The 14,288-nt window shown below is 47.9% G+C and overlaps 1 protein-coding gene across 1 annotated transcript in view; it reads right to left on the bottom strand.

Annotated features, from left to right (window-relative positions):
* SLIT3 (slit guidance ligand 3) overlaps positions 1-14,288 on the bottom strand; it is a 574,724-nt gene that overhangs the window by 373,223 nt on the left and 187,213 nt on the right. The gene's annotated exons all lie outside the window — the stretch shown is intronic.

Genomic DNA, 14,288 nt, shown 5'->3' with positions numbered 1-14,288 from the left:
GGCTGCCCTCCGTGCAGCTACGCCCAGATCCCCAGGCGATTCGCAAGCACGTTACCCTAAGGACCACTGCTCTAGAAAGCATGTGTGCCCGGCTTCTCTGAACAGCCATGTATCATATTTCATGGTTTTACAGAAAAAAAACAACAACATAAAAAGCCAAGTACCTTGGAGGAGCCCAAAGAATAATCCCTGACCTGTTATGCACAACAGGAACAAATGCACAGATAGCTGCTCTGCGGCTGCCCCCGTCCCCACCCCCATCGCTCCCCCCTTCTGGCTGCATGGACTTGTTTATGGCCTGGGGGGAGCAGAGGGGTGCGGGAGACGGCTCTGCACAGTCACAAAGGGCCTGGGCCCGGCCTGGTCAGCCAGGTGCCTGCCACTTACCAGAAAACAATTTTCTCAGGTTGAACTCTGCCTCCTGCTCTGGGGTCCCCCAGAGGGGTGCAGTGCCTTTCTCTTTCATTAACAAGGGTAGGGGGTGCACAGCGGGGTGGGAAGGGGGCTGGGAGAGGAAGGAGGCTTCATGCCGTGCAGGCGGGGGTTCAGCTGGGCCAGACTGAGCCAGAGAGACCCACAGGTCCATAACTCATCTTAATGAAGGGCCTCAGTAAACCTGCCATGCCCTGGGGTGTTCGCAGGAAGCTCCTGGCCATTTTGCTGACAAGGGTCCGCAAATGTGCAGGTGCTAATGGGGCTCTTTACTCCTGGGGCTTTTATGGCATGTTTTGGAGCAACTGGATGCTTCAGAATCATCTTCCCTCAGGGCCCCCATGGAGGAGGGGATGCTGAACCGGGAGGCCTACTCTGGGAAGGTCCCAGAAGCCACTAGAAGCTCTTCCATTCAGCAGCACACAGCGCTCTGCAGCTGGAGGAAGGCCTGAGTCCTGGCAGTGGTGGTGGTAGGAAGAGGTTGGATGGAACAAATCATAGTCAGGGCAGATAACAACACCCAACATTTATCAAAAAAGTCATTCTAGGCCAGACCCTGTGCTTTGCTCTTTTACATACACTGTTCCTCTTCATAACAACACCAAGAAGGCCTTATCAGCCCAGTTTTTCACGTGAGAAAACCAAAGCTCAGAGAGGCTAAGTGATTTCCCCAGGGCCACACAGGTGGGTAGTTGCTGAGATGGGATTTGAACCCCGGTCAGTCTGACTCCAATGGTCGCACATCATAACATTTAGTGGTGATTGTACAAGGTAGTCTATATTTGTTATCCCTTTTAACATAAACAACTCTCTGTGAGATCCTTATTATTAGCGCAATTTACAGATGAGGAAAACAGAGCTCAGAGATGTATGAAGACATGCACAAGGTAACACAGTAAGAGTCCTTAGCTAGGACGCCACAGCCTGTGATCCTGTCAGCAAAACACTCCTCGACTGGCAGCCCACACTAGACAAACCATTGCTTTCTAGGGTTAGCTTAGAACCTTCCACTTGTTCTAGCTTTTTTCTGTTTTCCCCTTATGCCCCCAAGAAACTCACAGACATTGAAGACACAGGGCTTCTATTTTATGCCTTTTTTTTTTTTTTTAAACCTCCAGAGCATCCAGTCTAAGTTTTTGGCCAAACATCTAGTTAGGATGACGTTGCAGTAATTATTTTTTACTATTGTATGCCTTGCTTACTTCCAGAAGAGTAATGAGATAGCTTATTTGAAAAATAACACACAAGCCTCCTCCACTAACTTAATTGTAAACTACTCAAGGGTTGGATGTCTGTCTATTTACTCTCTGACTCCAATGCCCAGGGTTTTGGAAAACTATCTGTACATGTGAGCAATGGGGGAAATGACTACGCCAGGATGGAAAGATGAAGAGTTACCATACCCTGGCAATCATGGAAAAAGTGGGAAAAGGATAGATCAAGATGTGATGCTGTTTGACACTTCTCTTGTGAAAGAGCCACTGTTTATCTTTTGACCGTGATCGGTACCTTACCTCAGCAGCTACATGAAACTTCATACTCCTTTTGGCTAAATTCATCCCTGCTCCCTCCTGCCTCAGTAACACACAGTCACTGACGAATGTGTTCCCTGCTGTTCAACACACGACAAACCCACAGTCTGAACCTTTCCATTTTTCTTACAGGTCCAAAGCAAACAAAGCGATTGCAGAATCAGAAACCCTCATCTTTAGTAAATGCCTACCACACGTAACGTATCTTATCCAAAATTAGAATTTGGCCGCCCTGGTTGCCAGTGAGAAGAATCATCATCTCTCAGTACTATTTGGGAACCAACTGGTCACCCCAGAAGGGGAACGGGACACACAAAGATCCCACATCAAACTAACCTCCTAGTTATAATAACTCTATTTCTATAAATAATTACGGGTACTTGCATTTACCTGTCAAATGCATATGTAATCTGGACACATGCATGAATATACACATGTGGGGAGAAGACAGATAGCTATTCCCTTGATATTATAGAATAGAGTCAAACACAAAGACTCACTGGGTTAACTGGGACCTTAAAGCTTTCCTGGGCTAACACCCCCCTCCCTCTTCAAAGCACACACACCTGGAAATGACATGGGCGGCGGCGGCGGGGTGGGGGGTGGGGGAGATCAGCACCAACCCAGGCTTAGAACTTCTAGCAAAAGGTGAGGGGTGTTGAGTGCCATCGACATGCCTTAGTTAAACTTAACACAATCCCAGACTGATGAGATTGGGGTTGCAAACTGGCAAACAGGAAATTGTCCCTGTGATCTCCAGCTCTTCAAAGGGGAGCCTCTCCAGCATGTGTGTTTGTCAGTTCAGAGTTTAATTAGCCATCTATATGCACTCAATCTGGGCACAGCAGGGAAGACCAAACAGTGTCAGGGCTGCAATCAGCCATCACAGCCGCTAGGCAGCACAGGGCCTTGCTCGGAGCTGTCCTCCTCGGACTGGCGTGCCAGCCACCCTCCAGAATCGCTCCTTCCCTTCCCAATTCTCAACGCCCCAGGGGGTGACCTGGAATTCTTGTTTGTCTGGCAATTAAAGAGGCAAAGCTCACTCTAGGCTACTTAAAATACCCACCTGGAGCAGAACTGTCCCTCCTGGTGAGCTCTGCTTGCCTCACTTAATAAACCCACCCTCTTAGGGGCCCACATCTCACTTTCTCTGCATGTCACTCTCTCCTGTTGGAGAGCAGACTCCACCTCCCAGTGGACAGGGGCATGCCTGGCATCTGTTCTTTTCCAAGGGTGTTCCTTTGAGTGTGAGCATCAAAGAAGAGAACCCTGGAATCCTCAACTTGGGTTTCAACCGTGTGCATGGCGGGGGTAAGGGTGGGAAATGAGGAACTCATTGACAATGTAGTGCTAGAGACTGCGAACTTGCAGTCCGATGCCCCCTCACGTGTGCTCTGTTGGCTGACTCCAAAAGCAGTTCAGAGAAACAAAAAATCGAATCGTGGCTTGCATTTTAAAATCAGGATATTTCACACATGCAGCATCATTTTCTCAGTTTCTTTTGAAAAACAAAAAATGCCAGAAGCTGTAGCAATGCTGGGTCCACACCCTGCATGACAAACTTTGTCTTGAGCTGAGTGGGGCCGGCCTCTTTCAGGGTGGTGGGCCACTGCATCCGGCTGGGGAGGCTCCGCCTGCTGAGCAGGGCCCAGGGGCCGAAATCAAAGCAGAGCCAAATTGGCTTCCACTGGGGAAAAGGGGCCCCTCTTCCTAATCCACCCAAAGGCTACCTATGGGCCAGGGGAGCCCAGTTTCCTCTGCTGGTCACCCGGCCAACCTTACCCATTCATGCTACCCGTGTCTCCCAGCAGGAGCGGCTAATCCCTGCTACAGACAACAGCCACCTACCACCATAAACTTTTTACAAGTTCAACCACACCAACACATGGATTAGATTTCTACCCAGGTTTTTAGAGAAAATTCCTACTGGGTTACTATCCACAACCAATTCTCCCTAGACCCCAGGTTTCTTGCTTTCTTAAATTCAGCCCTCCAACTTCTGCTCAGGTTTACTTGCTTCCTGGGCTCCTGGAAAAACACACAATCTAACTCTCAGAGCCAACGCAGGTCGGCTGGAAACACATGTGGCCTATTATACCACTGAGTTATAAAGAACGAGAACGGCTGGTCCAATTTCTTTGCGGAGCAGCCTGCTGTCTCTGAAGTTGTCAGCAACCCTGGGCTTCTGCTTTTATGACATCTTCTGACCCAATGAGCAGACCTGGCTAATAAAATGCAAATCATTCCAGCAGTCAATTAATCCCACTGAAATCTCTTCAACTAACACAGCAGTCAAAGAGGGGAGAAAAAAGGGGTTTTCTGCTCTGGTCTTGTCCTACTCAGAGGTAACCTGCTAAACTTAAAGGACTTTTTAATTGTCCAGATCCATCCCGATTCCCCAAATCCAGGCCACATGCAAGGCTGTTTAAGCCTTAATGAAAATCAACGAAATGGAAATAAGGAGGAGGTTACTGTTATGAATCAGAACTGTCTGGTGCCAACACCCAAAGCCAATGTGGCCTGCCCCAGCTCCGCAAGACAAATCACGGTCTTAATGGGATGAGCCGGGGAGATGCAGAGCCTACACCCCTCCATCCTCTCCCTAGTTTCTGGAATAATGAAAGCTTCACGAGTTCATGAAAATTCCTTCTGTGATATTCACGGCTGGATAGATAGCGTGTTCCAGCCACAGGCAGCAATGACGTGGGTGTTGCTAGGCAGCCCTGCCTTGACATCCTTCAAAGATGGTCCAGCGCTGGCATCTTTGATCTCCAGCTGCCTGGGCCACACAGCACCAGCTCGGAGAGTCAGCACCATCCTTTATTCCCTGGGGGCTCCCCAAATCACTTCTCAGAGGCTTCTATTTCCCTGTAGCCAACTTTCTCAGCAGAAATTGCCAACCCACCCCTAAAGCCAAGAGCATTTCCACTCACAGCCCTGAGGTGTCCTTCGGAAGCTCCTGCAGCCCATATAATCGATTCTCACTCTCCTATGAGAATGGTTAAGAGCAAGGGGCACAAGCGCCTTTTTTTCCAGAGCATAGAGGTTACACAGGCTAACCGCCCCATTTTACACACTGACAAAATATAGATGGCACGCAGGAGGCCAAACAGCAAGGAGCAGAGCCCAGGCACTGGCAGCCACTATTTTAAGTTCTGAAAGTGTGTTGGTGAATCAATTGTTTGGATCTCAGAATGACTTTGTCTTTTTTTTTTTTTTTTGAGACAGAGCCCTGGCTAGAGTGCAGTGGCATCATCGTACCTCACAGCAACCTCAAACTCCTGAACTCAAGCAATCCTCCTGGTTCAGCCTCCTGAGTAGCTGAGACTACAGGCATGCACCACCATGTCCAGCTAATTTTTCTATTTTTAGTAGAGAGGAGGTCTTGCTCTTGCTCAGGCTGGTCTCAAACTCCTGAGCTCAAGCAATCCTTCTAGCTCAGGCTCCCAGAGTGCTAGGATTACAGGCGTGAGCCACCACACCTGGGCTATGACTTCTTAAGGGAAGGTTTTGACATAGTGGTGGCCATATCCCCAGTCCACAGGTAGCTATGCAGTCGATGCATGTGTTCTGGAATAACACAAATGAGATTTGTTCATCTATATCTAACGGTGGGTTGGACCACTGAACCTGAAAATTCATTTGTAAAATAAATATATGAACTATATTAAGCCTGACTAAAAATCAAAGAAATGCAGATTAGAACCATACAGAGATTGTATTTTTTTGACTGTACATAGAGCAAGGATGAAATAAAAAAAATCATAAAACTGATGTCAATATTAGCAAGGTTTCAGTAAAGCTGACCTCTTAATTTCTGCTGATGAGAATTAAAAATTGTTGTAAACTTTCTGGAAGCAGTTTGGTAACAGGCATTAAGAGACTTAAGAACGCCCATGTCCTCTGGCCTTTAATTCTTTTGGGAGTCTATCCTAATCAGAAACGTGGACTGAGATTTAGGACCAAATGTTCATTCTAGCACCACTAGTATAACTACCTACGCCGCTCACTGCCTTCTAACATGGGGACATCCAAAGGGGAAGTCTTTGCACGCTGGACAGGGTGATGGTGTGAGAAAGCAAGCTTGGAGGAGCTGGGAAGTGGGGAACTGCTCAGCACAAGCGGGGAGCGCTGAAGGTCAGCTCTGTTCAAAGTGCGGTGCATGAACGAGAGCCCACCCTGGAACCGTTAAGCAGTCAGCAGTAGGAGGCAGCAATGGAGCGCTGAGCACAGAAATTGAGTAAATATTTAGAAGTTTGATGTCTTGGACCCTCCTAGCATGTTACGTTGTATTTTACAACAAAACAAAGCAAAACACACCAACAAAAAGACTTGGCCTTTCTCCCACAGATAGCTTAGGAAGCACTAACCGGTGGGAAGGCGTCCTGAGGGGGTGGGCAGGGTGCAGACAGTCCAGAAAGGAGACAGTGGTAGCCAGAACAGGACAGTGATGGGGAGGACAGAACTGTCTCGTGGGGACTTTTTAATACATTTCACTGTGAGGTCAGTAATGCCACCATCTCCGTGGTGGGCCCAGGGCACATGTGGGCAAATCTCTATTGCGTGCTGTCGATTCCTAGAGCTGGGCTCACCTCGGAGGATGTGGGTGCTTCCTCCTGCTGCTTCAAGAAAAAAGTGAGGTGGAAACTGAGGCTGCTGCCCAGGCCTCTGCACATCTGGGGAGCTTTGATTTCAGCGCAGTTAGGAACTCCCCGCCTGCCTAACGTGAAGGGGACAGTCAGGGAAGCCATGCTGCAGCCACCCTGTGCGATACGGCGTGGTCATCCACACTGTTTCCAAAAAGCTTTTAATGATAGGACTCAGTGTTCTTGGTATCGTTTTGTTCAGCAAAAAACCAGAAAACCAGCAAAGGTATGTACAGTACAGTGACAAGCAATGAAGGGGGAAAAAAGCACATATTAAAAACTGAAAGGAAGGAGGACAAAATGCCAATAGTGGTTGATGACATAAGAAGTGATTTTCTCTACTTTATTTACACTTTCTGTATTTTCAATAATTTTCACAGGGAGGGATGTATATCTTTGATAATCAAACAAAAAGAAATCTCTATGAAAAGAAAAAAATCACCTCTGGAGACCAACAAATTGAGCTGTAACTTGGCCTCCCTCCTTCCATTTTCCTCATCCTCGTAGCCTCCCTACCCAACACGCTGTGCCCCGTGGTCCGATTCTAGCTCTATATCAGCAATCAGCAGTTAAACATTCCAAAAAATGTTCACTCACTTGGACTATTTGGGGACCTCCAGTCGCCTCTCTCCCAAACGCGCCCACCATTGTCTCAGTATGACCACCTGGGCTTTCAGGACAAACACTTCCCAGCCTCTTTCATTAAATGGCCAACTGAAATTTCAGCTGCCCAGTGGTCCCTCCATCTCTAGGACAAGCAAGGGACCCTGCCAGGACAATGGAGTGTCTTTGTGAACAACCTGGGGGGCCCTGCAGGCCTGGGGGAGAGTCACGTGGAGCCAGATGATAGCACAGAAAGGGGGCAAAGAGGCGAGTGGAGCCAGCCTTGGTGTTTCTGAAGTCTCACGGGCCTGGGGCACCTGTGTCCTTGGGTCCAGCAGTAAATGCTCAGATGGACGGTGAGACCTCTGGTCACCAAGGGATCCACCATGAGAGGCTCTTGGGAAACAGCCCCACATGATGACGTTCGTTCTTACAGGGAACAAATATAGCCAGGCCACACTTGATGTGAATCTGGATTATGCAAATCTGAAACAGCGTCCTGCAAAGTAAGAACGAAGTTTTACATTGAAAAAAAAAAAAAAATGTCCTATGGGCCAGGACTTCCCTGCCTTCTAGACAGTGGGGGTGGTAGAGGCAGGGGGTGGGCAAGGATGCCCCTAGATGCCAACATCTTACAACTCCTTGTGTTTGCAGACGGCCCTACTGCTATGCTCTAGGCAGTTTCTCCACAGATTCTCTAAAGTAGGAAACAAAGGACAATTGCTTTAAGGGACAACAGGACCTAAACAACTCTATCTCCCAAAGTGCCAGGCTGGCCATATGTCCAGTTCTCAGGTAAGGAAAGCTTCTCCTCCCTTCTGCATTGTTTTCCTCTTAGCCAGGTGGTGCAATGGTGCTTCAGAAGTTCCAGAAGACACAACGTGTGTTACAAAGGGTCCATCAGGGAGTTTGCAAAACACTGAGATCCCTACTGATCCTACTTCCCTGCCAGAGTTTTTTCTCAGAAGGAGCTATTTTTTGCCACAACAGCGGCAACAATAACGATGACAACACAAACAATTGGCACGAGAACTGCAAACCCAGAGAGAATCACAGCACAAGGCCCTTGCCATGGCAACAGCATTTCCGAGCCAGGGATTTACAACCAGCCCAGGAGTGTGCAAGACGGGTCAGAGGAACATGGTGTGGAGGGACCAATAATTACACCAGAAGCCAGGCTTCGGGTAGGGGCTTCCAAAGAACCAGACTGTGAGCAGCAGTTGCTACACCTGGCTGTGCATCAACGTCTCTAAGGAGCCTTGAGGAATACAGATTCCAGGTGCCTTCTCAGAAAGGCTGACTCTGAATCTCCAGGGCTGGGGCCAGGGAATCTGTAATTTGGACAGATGTGTCTGGGATTCGGATGTGGCCGGTCCTGTATCACTGGGCTGCACACAAGTGCAAAGGAACCTTAGGACCCCTCCCCGGCCACAGCTGGAATCTTCATGCTTCACTCTGGCCATCCACCATTGCACGCAAGCACCTCTTTGAGAGGGTAGCGGGTACCAGGCCCCCCTGTGCTGAAAACTTCTAGAAATCTCTTCCCAGTGTCTGAATCCTGAGGTTCTCTCATGTGGCTTCTATGTGCACTATGTGCTACCTCATTTCTCAAGAAGAAAACTGGCTGCTCAAACTCCAGTGTCTAGTGTCTGCTCAAACTCCAGCGTCTAGTCCTCTGTCTAGTGTCTGCTCAAACTCCAGTGTCTAGTGTCTGTCCCTGCTCCCCTATGGCCCAGCTAAGGCTTGTCTTAGCTGTTAACCTAGATTACATTCCCTTCTGCTCCAACGAAACAATACCATTTGATTCCTTTCCCCAAACTCACATCCCAGACCCTCTCTCTGGCTATACTTTCTGCCCCTAATGGTGAAACCTTCGCTGAGCTATGGGTGCTCCAGCCACACTGACCTTCCAGACCCTGGAGAGCTCTGTCCTGCACCAGGACATCTGCAAATGCTGCGCCCTGTCTCTGGAACGGCTCAGTCCTCAGGGTGATCCCTGACAGGTGCACAACTCTCAGATCTCAGCTCAAACGTCACTGTCTCAGGAAGCCTCTACCCTGAATCACTGTATTTTCCAATCATTGTATTTCTCTAAAGACAGCCCATTCCTCCTTCATACACTTGCCACTGTTTGCAACCATATGTTTACTTGGGTGATGCTTTGCTTAGCGTCTGTCTTGTCCATTTGTCCAAGGGTTCCAAAGAGGCAAGTCTGTCTGTCTGGCTCACCACTGTAACTCCTGGCACAATGATCCTTCTCCACTCTCTCAGGCTATTCAACCTTCGAATCTTGGCTTGGACTTGCCGTCACTCAGGGTCCTACCAGGAAAACCAAAACTACTTCAAGTATTTGCTGCCGGGGGTTGGCTATGCCAGTGGTAGGGGCGCTGCGCGCCCAACTGAGGATACCAAGATATCCAGAGACAAGTAAGAGCAGGAGGCTATTCCTACCTCTAGGCTGGAGGGACAAAGGAACAGGTGGTGTTGCAGAGCCCAGGGAACTGTCTGGAAGGAGGTGGAAATGCCAAGGAGGCTGTTGAGGCAAAGAAGAAGATGAAATGGGAGAAGAAGGAATAATACGCTGGCTTCTCCCCTCCCATGTCCCCCAGCCCATCTCTCATGAAGGACTCCCCCAGCAGGACCCAGGTGGGGGCCAGCAGACGGTGGAGCCCGGGGAGCTACAGCCTGCCAGGATTGCCCCGTGAGACTCAGAGTGGGACAGGGAGACAGAAGAGTGAGTCTGAAGGCAAACAGGTCCAGGCCACCAGTCCCTAATTCTCCGGGAAGCCTGTCCTGCCCAACCCAGGCTCAGTTAGGGATCCTGGTAGACTGAAAAATGGCCTTTCAGGGAAATATTCACTTCCTAATGCCCAGAAATCCTGAATATTACCTTATATGACAAAAGATAGGCGATTAAGTTAAGCTCTTAAGAGAAGACCTTATTCTCCATTACATGCACTGTAAGTACCCTTATAAGAGGGAGGCGAAGGAAGACAGACACACAGAAAGGAGACGTGATGTTAGGTGGGGGCAGATCGGAGCGATGCCGCCACAAGCCGAGGCGTGCTGGCAGCCGCCGGGAGCTGGAAGAGACAAGCAACAAACTCTCTCCTAGAACCTGCCCGCACCTTGATTTCAGAACTCAGGCCTCCAGGACTGGGAAATAATACACTTCTGTTGTTTAAAGCTACCGGGTTGTGTACTGTGCCCCTCCACTGTGTCCCCAGAACAGTACCCCCTGCTTGTGTCCCATGGCCTGCTGTCCCTTTGCACTGCAGCAGCTTAGCTTATCGCATTGTCTCCCCCGTCCTGGGGGGCTGACCACCTTGAGGGTGGGATTATGTCCTGGGGAGACAGTTCTCCAGTTCTCAGCATAGTGACGGCACATAATGGAAGACAAATAAATATTATTAAACTGAATTTAGGTTTTAAGCCATATCTGATCTTTGATCTCTTATTTCTTCATACTGCCCAAATGAAGAATCAATACATTCTAATATTTACAGCCACCTAGCTAGACTCCACACTGCAGATCTCTCTACCCTGTGAGCCGACCCCCACCTCCCAAGGCCCTACAAGGGATACACTCTGCTTTAGGGGCCAGAATACGCAGTGTCCCCAGTGGCATTGCTGGTCCCACTCTTGCTACCCATTCAACCCAGAATCCCCGAAAGCAATGGGGAGCCATGGGGGAAAAGCATCTCTTCCAACCAGCTCCTCTCTTGAGTCATGCAACTCACGGCTCTGCACCAGGTCAGAGTTCCTCTGGAGTCCCCTGTGTTAACAAGCTGGAAGCTAAACAGCACAGTGTTGTACAGCATTTTCTGAGTAGTTAATTAACGAGGGGATAAGCTACCTTGACAATCACTGGAGCAAGCAGCCTCGCTGTGCAGTTGTCAAGAGGGACGGGATTAGTTTCCAGGGAGACCATAGGGAAATGACAAGGCAGGCAGGCGTGATGGGCCCGTGGCCTTCTCGGTGCCGTGCCTCTGCCCAGCTCTCCCCACGGTGCAAGCAGACGTGTGCGAAGCCTCGTAGCGAGGCTGGGCTGGCCTGATAATTAGTTATTACTCAGCGCCCTGAGCGGATTTAGAGTCTGCTCGCAGATGGCACGGGCTGGGCTGAAGGCCTTCGAGAAATCACATCGCCCAAGGCTGACAGCGGGCTTGGTAATGTGTCCCAGAGAAATCACTGAGTGGCCCAGAAGAGTGACTTGGAGGTGGGCGGGGTTGGTCAAGTCACAGGTTCTGCTTGATCCACAGGGGAAGCAGGGAGCTGTGGTGGCTGCTGAGGGCCAAGGGTGGTACACAGGTGGCCACGAGGGGTGGCAGCGTTTCTAGGAACGGTGCTATGGACCACCACTGGTATGTGCCACTCTATTCTATTCTATTCTGTTCCATTTGTTTTACCTTTTGCTACCCCAACTCTCAGGGGGAAGCACAGTCTGCCCTCACCCTGGAAGCCAGAATGGCCAGATCCTCACGTCCCCAGCCTCCTGTGCCACTAGGGCACCAGCACGTGACCTGGGCTCAGCCAACCAGACACACTAGCCTGGGATTTTGAATCTGGAGCTTTGGATGCAAAAAGCAGTTGAGTCAGCATGTGGAATTCTCACAGAGGGGGCAGCACAGTCCACTCCTGGGTAAGCAGTCCGGAGAGGCTTGTCCAGTCTAGGGGCAGCACCCAGTGTTGGTAGTGGCAGTGGCCTTCTCTCCACCTGTCCCTTTGTGGTCTTGGTGCACCATCTCCCCTTGTTTCCATCCCTGTCTTGAGCCCAGTTCTCAGGCCCCTAGCAATTCTTATTCATTTTTTATAAACCAGCTTGCCACCTACACCAGCTAGCGTGGGCTCATGTTCCTTGGAACTATCAACCTGGCCTGATCCAGAGCGTGTAGCAGCTTATTTCTCAGTGGATGGAGGAAGTGCAGAAAGTTTGCTATAGTTTGTTTGTTTGTTGTAATCCAGAGCAGAGTTCTAGAAAATGATGGTCAATGTCTTTTTCTTTTTTTTTTCCTGTCACAACACAATAGGTTGGATATATTTGTCAGGTCTCTTTGAGGTGCCAGTGACAGACACTGGTTTAAGAACCCCAGGAATTCATTTATATCTGTAAATTATGAGAGCTCACAGGGTCCAGGCACAGCTGGGTCTGGTGCCTTACGCGGCATCGGGCATTCGTCTTGCTTTCCCCTTCGCCAGGTTCATTGCTAGGTCGGTTCTATTCACGTACTGGTCTCTGGTTCCTCCCGGCTTGCATCCTGCCCCCTCAGCAATTCTAGTAGGTTTATAAAGGTCCAGCAAAATCTTGGAACTGATGATAACTAGACAGATTTAGTCACCTGTCCATTCCAACCTACAGCCAGAGTTGGGGGAGGTGGGGTATAGAAGCTGATTGGCTCAGGTCTGGATTGTGGGTCAAGTTGATCCTTTCGTTAAATGTTCTTAGATTTGGCTGAAGCCCCTCACAACTCTCCTTGCCCAACTTTGAAGAAGTAGAGTTTTACATCACAGCAGCTCATGGCTTTTGTTTCTTTGCTTTTATAACAATTAATATATTATTGTTAGAATCTGCTTCCCCCATTGGTTGTGCCAGATATAAGACAGGCTATGGATTATAAGCTGATGCTCCATTCGTCACACTCTCAAAAAAAAAATTCTATTGCAATGCAAGTGATTAAGAGTGACATTATGAGGATGGCCTTGAATCAGCTTTACTTTATGAATTCTAACGCAGACAAAAATTTATTATTTAACATAAGGATGGCCTTGAATCAGCTTTACTTTATTAATTTTAATGCGGACAAAAATTTATTATTTAAAACAATGTACTTAGAAGTAATACCTGAGTAGAAGTAATACCTTATTAATTACCTAATGTTTAGAGTATACTACATTGCTAGTACTCCTCTGAGCCCTTCCTATCTGTGAACGCACATCATAGTCCTAGCAACGCTATGAAGTGGGTATTATTAATTCCATCTTATAGATGTAGAAAATGAAGAATAGAAATATTAAAAACTGGTCCAAGTTCACAAAGCTAATAAATGCTGGGGCCAGGATTTTTGAGTCCGGTAAATCTGCACCCTGTATTCTTTTTGTTAATTTAACTTAATATTCAAAAGAGCCCACAATGAGATCGGCATTTTTCCTATTTTACAGATGAAGACACTGAGGCTCATGAAATTAAACCATTGTCCAAGGTCACAGAGCCAAAAAGGGCGTTGGGCTAGCATTCAAACCCAAATTGGTTTTCAAAGTTACCCCCTTACCTACTCACTCTCCTACCTCCAAACATACTGCAACCCCCCTGAGGGCAGAACAGAGTGTTTGCACATCAGTGTGTGCAGAACAGGGGTGAGCCACCTGTGGCCCTAAGGTCACATGTGGCTTTCTAGGTCCGTAAGTGTGGCCTTTTGATTGAATCTAAATTCTATAGAACAAATCCTTTTATTAATACATTTTGTTTGTCTTTTACATTTTTAAATGAACATATTTATTAATAAAATATCAAAGAATAAAGTAAGTTTCAACAAAGTAATCTTCCCAGATTGACCAGCACAATTAGAACATTAGGAAGCCATAAGGGCTAAATTGACGGCTACTACGCTCATGATTTAGTTCTAACTTCCCCCCACTGACTGGCACTACTACAGCATGAGGCTGGTTGGTGAGAGTTTATGGGGGTCAAGTGCACCAGTCTGTTATAAACTTTTGACAACAGTGCACTGTGTTTCTGTTTGAAGTAGAATTTGTGAATAGTCGCACAGCTCAACAGTATTTTTTAATTCTGTCTGCTTAACAGCCCATCATGTCAAAGAAGACCAAGAGAACGCTGAAGGAAGAAAATGGATTTTTTAATGAGGATTGGGAATTGCAATATTATCTTGTTTCTGCTAAGGATAAGATGATTTGCTTACTTTGTGATACAATAATATCAACATTAAAGAAACTCAATGCTCATCAGCATTATAGCACGGATAAGGACCACAAATATTTTAAATTTGAGGCCTGAAAGGTTGTATTGCAGAAATTAAAAGATGAAAAGCAAAAACAAAGACAATTCTTTCAAGCAGCA

Source organism: Lemur catta, chromosome 5 (assembly GCF_020740605.2).
Source record: "Lemur catta isolate mLemCat1 chromosome 5, mLemCat1.pri, whole genome shotgun sequence".
NCBI classification, from domain to species: Eukaryota; Metazoa; Chordata; class Mammalia; order Primates; family Lemuridae; genus Lemur; species Lemur catta.
The sequence above is the reverse complement of the archived record's forward strand: the minus strand, read 5'-3'. Positions and strand labels throughout refer to the sequence as shown.